The following is a 6541-nucleotide window of genomic DNA, read 5'->3' on the forward strand; positions in this document are numbered from 1 at the left end:
CTGTTCATTTGCATTTTTGAGTTTTGGTTACTTTAAACCCATGGTCCCTTTTATCTTTTTACTTTTAACTACAAATTCCTGTTTTAGTTTAAGAATGCAAATTAGCAGCATATCCAATACCTTAATAATAGTTTATCGGTTTTACTTTTAGCAAAGATAGTGTCTTCTGATTAGTTCTGGTCTGCATCCAAACTTGTTTGGGCTACCATATAATACAATAATTCTGCAGTGCCATCTTGTGGCAGATCTAAGGAACTGCTCAATTTGAATCTTTATTTTGTTCACATGATAAAAATGGTTAAACATCAAGATAAGTGTAATTTAGCAACCACTGTGAAGACCACTTGGTACTGATTAGAACTCCTGCAGGACAAAAGTCTTTCTGACTCCGCTCCCATGCTGCGGCACATTAGCTGATTATCATCAAAATGCTCCATCCCAACTCCCTGACTAATTCACCTACAATACTCCTCCCAACCCAGCACCTCATAATCATCCATTCCACAAAACCACATTGTTATTCTTTTCAACTTCTGCATATCACCATTAATCTCACTACACCATTCCATATCATCATTCTTCTCACTATACCATGTCATATCATCATTCTTCTCACTACACCATGTGATATCACCATTCTTCTCACTACACCATGTCATATCATCATTCTTCTCACTACACCATGTGATATCACCATTCTTCTCACTACACCATGTCATATCATCATTCTTCTCACTACACCATGTCATATCAACATTCTCCTCACTACACTGTGTCATATCACCATTCTTCTCACTACCCATCTATAATATAAATGTCTAGTGGCGTGTGTTAGTCTGTCTGTGTGTGGAAAAAATAAAACCAAGCTGCAGCGCCACCTGCTGGGCGGAGTTATACACTGACCTACTAAATTCTTAGTGTGTGTGGAAAAAGAAATTCAGAAAGGGCTGAAATTTGGTATACTAAGATGTTTTTAATTTGTTAATTTAATTTGTTAATTGTTGTTTATAAAGATTTTTAAAAAATCTATATATATTTCTTGAAGTAGAAGTGACAGTTGGGAGTGGTTGGTGGTTGCCGGGGGTGGCAGTTGGGAGTGGTTGGTGGTTGCCGGGGGTGACAGTGGGGAGTGGTTGGTGGTTGCCAGGGGTGACAGTGGGGAGTGGTTGGTGGTTGCCGGGGGTGACAGTGGGGAGTGGTTGGTGGTTGCCAGGGGTGACAGTGGGGAGTGGTTGGTGGTTGCCGGAGGTGACAGAGCGAGAGGAGTGTGATACTCAGGACCGCTGAGAGAGATCCCTGTGTCTGGATAGACATCTGGATAGATGTGGCGATGAAAATGAAGGATGAGGTGATGGAGAAGAATGATGAGGTGGTGACATGTGGACAAAACCACGTTAAAAAAGGGCGCTTACGTCGGGTAGTAACGCTTTTCCCCTGAGGAGGCCTGGCCTAGCCCCAAATGCATGACAAGAACCTTTTTAACACCTTAAGTAGCTTGATTTGACTAGAATGCATGAGTATCATGCACGGGTTAACTTGTGTCATATCACCATTCTTCTCACAACACCATGTCATATCACCATTCTTCTCACTACACCATGTCATATCACCATTCTTCTCACTACACCATGTCATATCACCATTCTTCTCACTACACCATGTCATATCACCATTCTTCTCACTACACCATGTCATATCACCATTCTTCTCACTGCACCATGTCATATCACCATTCTTCTCGCTACACCATGCCATATAACCATTCTTCTCACTACACCATGTCATATCATCAATCTTCTCACTACACCATTTCATTTCATCATTCTTCTCACTATACCATGTCATATCACCATTCTTCTCACTGCACCATGTCATATCACCATTCTTATCACCACACCGTGTCATATCATCATTCTTCTCACTGCACCGTGTCATATCACCATTCTTCTCACTACACCATGCCATATCACCATTCTTCTCACTACACCATGTCATATCACCATTCTTCTCACTACACCATGTCATATCACCATTCTTCTCACTACACTGTGTCATATCAATAACATTCTACACACTACACAGCGTCATATCACAATTCTTCTCACTACACCGTGTCATATCACCATTCTTATCACCACACCGTGTCATAGCAATATCATTCTACTCACTACACCATGCCATATCACCATTCTTCTCATTACACCGTGTCATATCAACATTCTACTCACTACACCGTATCATATCACAATTCTTCTCACTACACCGTGTCATATCACTATTCTTCTCACTACAGCATGCTATATCACCATTCCTGTCATTACACCATGTCATATCATCATTCTTCTCACTACACCATGTCATATCACCGTTCTTCTCACTACACCATGTCATATCACCATTCTTCTCACTACACAATGTCATATCACCATTCTTCTCACTACACCATGTCATATCACCATTCTTCTCACTACACAATGTCATATCACCATTCTTCTCACTACACCATGTCATATCATCATTCTTCCCACTACACCATGTCATATCATCATTCTTCCCACTACAAAATGTCATATCACCATTCTTCTCACTACACAATGGCATATCACCATTCTTCTCACTACACCATGTTATATCACAATTCTTCTCACTACACCATGTCATATCACCATTCTTTTCACTACACAATGTCATATCACCATTCTTCTGACTACACAATGTCATATCACCATTCTTCTCACTATACCATGTCATATCATCATTCTTCCCACTACACCATGTCATATCATCATTCTTCCCACTACACAATGTCTGTCACTCACTGGACTGTGAGTGCCATTTCCTGTGTGTTCAGGAACCGTGGCCGTCCGCCATACTGAGGGTCTGCGCATGTGCAGCCCTTATCAAACCTTCAGTACCTGTTGCTTTTAATTGATTGGATGATCAGGCAACCCTCCCTATTTAAACCACCTGTGATCATTACCTGGTTGCCTGATCTTGGAGTCTCATTCCCCATGAGCCTCTGAAGGTGTTCCTGTGTTTCCTCGTGTATTCAGCTCCTGCTGATTCCTGTTTACTGCTATTGTGGTTTCCAGACCACTTCAACTCTCCTGTGTTCATCGTGCCTGCATTCAGCTGATTCCTATCTGCTACTACTACCGGACTCCAGTTCGTCTCAACTCTCCTGTGTTTATCGCGTCAGCTCTCCGCTGCCTCCGTTACTACTACAGGGTTCCAGACCGTCTCAACTCTCCGTGTTCAGCGTGCCTTCTCTCCGCTGCCTCCACCACTACTACTGGATACCAGACAGCCTCAACTCTCCCGTGTTCATCATGTTTCCAGTTTCACTTACTACTGCTTCCTGAGTATTGCTTCGTTGATTCTGGATTACCTGCCGTGCGCTGCACCAACCTGATTACCGCTTCCACCCTCCAGTGGTCTCTCCTCCTGCCGGCCTTCAGCCGTTCAGGTATCCCTGCACGTCTCTCTGACAGCCTGCTCTCCTGAACCGCGGTATGCATACTTTCCATTGACTTTGCTTTTGTATTGCATATCCATCTGGACTGAGTTGTGTTCTTCTCCGGAGCCTCCTATCCACTGAAGCTATTGTTACCATTGACTTTGTTTCCTATTGCCTGGATAGCTATTGTGACTTTGTATACTTCAAGCAGCGCTTGTCAGTTATTGTTGTATTGTGGATATCATCGTGGGATCAAGTTCTGTGTGCCCCGTGTATACTCTGCTTTACATTCATCTCCTCGTGCCCCTCCTCACATATATATAGCAGTGGTATAACTTGCTGACGCAGACCACTGACTCCTGTTCCCTGTGACACCAGTTTCAAGTATCCTCTCACATAAGCAGTGGTACAACTTGCTACACACAGACCACTGACTTCCCAGTTACCTACTTTCACCTGGATTCCATTCCTTCACTATAGACAGTGGTACAACTTGCTATACGCAGACCGCTGACTCTCACTACCTCCTCGCTACTCCTGGACATTCCTCCTCACTATAGCAGTGGTACAACTTGCTATACGCAGACCACTGACTTTCCTCACGTTTCCTTGTCCATCTGGTTCCTCGTGTACATTCATCTACTCATTACCAGTTGCTGCTAGTCATAGACTTTCCTTGAGCATTCTCTCACCATCTGCTGTTTCTCCTGTTCAGTTGTCACCCTGCTACCAGAGAACCATAGTACCAGCTATATTACTCTGGTAAGTCCATCATCTGGTGATATCCTGGGCAAAGACTCCTAGTGCCCGTGACAATGTCATATCACCATTCTTCTCACTACACAATGTCAGATCACCATTCTTCTCACTACACAATGTCATATCACCATTCTTCTCACTACACAATGTCATATCATCATCATCATCATTTATTTATATAGCGCCAACATATTCCGTAGCGCTTTACAATTGGGGACAAACGTAATAAACTAATAAACAAACTGGGTAAAACAGACAAAGAGGTGAGAAGGCCCTGCTCGCAAGCTTACAATCTATGGGACAATGGGAGATTGACACATGAGGTTAAGTATACATTTTGCATCTTGGCCCAGCCAGACTGCAAAGGTAGGGTGACTCATAAGCTAAATGATCCTGTCACACAACAATGTTGGTCCGGGGGTAGTTGTCTTGTGTGAAATTGTGTAACAGGCTAAAGGTAGTGAGGTTAAGATGGTGGTTGAGGAATATTATAAGCTTGTCTGAATAGGTAGGTTTTCAGAGAACGCTTGAAAGTTTGTAGAACAGAGGAGAGTCTTATTGTGCGAGGGAGAGAGTTCCATAGAGTGGGTGCAGCCCGAAAAAAGTCCTGTAACCGGGAATGGGAGGATGTAATGAGGGTGGATGAGAGACGCAGATCTTTTGCAGAACGGAGTTGCCGAGTTGGGAGATATTTTGAGACAAGAGAGGAGATGTATGTTGGTGCAGCTTTGTTGATGGCCTTGTAGGTTAGTAAAAGTATTTTATATTGGATTCGGTAGAAGACAGGCAGCCAGTGTAGAGACATACAGAGTGATTCAACAGAGGAATAGCTATTTGCAAGAAAAATCAGTCTTGCCGAAGCATGCAAAATAGATTTTAGGGGTTTGAGTCTGTTTTTGGGAAGACCAGTAAGGAGGGAATTGCAATAGTCAATGCGGGAGATGATTAGTGCATGAATTAAGGTTTTAGCAGTGTCTTGTGTGAGATATGTGCGGATTCTGGAAATGTTCTTTAGATGTATGTAACATGATTTAGATATAGAGTCAATGTGGGGAACAAAGGATAGGCGTGAATCAAGGATTACACCTAGGCAGCGAGCTTGTGGGGTGGGATTTATGGTCATGTTATCAACAGAGATAGAAATGTCAGGTATGCTCTTGTTGGCGGGTGGGAATATTATTAACTCTGTTTTAGAAAGATTAAGTTTGAGTTGACGAGAGGACATCCAAGATGATATGGCAGAAAGACAGTCAGTTACACGGGACAACACAGATGTCGAGAGATCAGGAGAGGATAGATAGATTTGGGTATCATCCGCATAGAGATGATACTGAAAGCCAAAGGAACTTATTAGATTTCCAAGAGAAGCGGTATAGATAGAGAACAGCAGAGGACCTAGCACCGAGCCTTGTGGTACTTCAACTGATAGGGGAAGCGGAGCAGAGGTGGCTCCAGAGAAATTAACAGTGAAAGAGCGATTAGAGAGGTAAGATGAGAACCAGGATAGAACTGTGTCTTGAAGACCTAGGGATTGCAGCGTTTGTATGAGAAGAGAGTGGTCAACGGTGTCAAATGCAGCCGAGAGATCAAGGAGAATTAGGAGAGAGTAATGGCGTTCAGTCTTAGCAGTGATCAGATCATTAACAACCTTGGTCAGCGCAGTCTCTGTGGAGTGTTGAGAACGAAAGCCAGACTGAAGAGGATCCAACAGGTTGTTTGTGGAAAGAAAGCGTGTGAGGCGAGTGTAGGCAAGTCTCTCTAGAAGCTTGGAGGGGCAAGGGAGCTGAGAGATGGGACGGTAATTTGAGAGAGAGTTTGGGTCGGAGTTTTGTTTTTTTAGAATAGGAGTAATCACTGCATGCTTGTATAGTGATGGAAAGATGCCAGTAGAGAGTGAGAGATTACAGATTTGAGTTAGAGGTGAAATGAGCACAGAAGACAGGGATCTACCAATTTGCGAGGGAATAGGATCAAGAGGACAGGAGGTAGAGTAGGAAGATAAGAAGAGCGTAGAAATTTCCTCTTCATTTGTGGGGTCAAATGAAGAAAGGGTGTCAGAGGGTAGTGGGAAGGAAATGAGCTGATGGCTTGTTGAGGAAGAGGATACCATTTCTAGTCTGATCTTGTCAATCTTGTCCTTGAAGTAGGAAGCAAGATCCTGAGCACTGATAGTAGATGGAGGGTTCGGGGTGGGAGGATTGAGAAGATGATTAAATGTATTGAAAAGGCGTTTGGGGTTAGAAGCCTGAGCATAGATAAGAGATTGAAAGTATGTTTGTTTTGCAGTGTCCAGAGCATTTCGATAGGAGTGGTAGACAGAAGTAT

The sequence above is a fragment of the Mixophyes fleayi genome, chromosome 12 (assembly GCF_038048845.1).
Source record: "Mixophyes fleayi isolate aMixFle1 chromosome 12, aMixFle1.hap1, whole genome shotgun sequence".
Lineage (NCBI taxonomy): Eukaryota > Metazoa > Chordata > Amphibia > Anura > Limnodynastidae > Mixophyes > Mixophyes fleayi.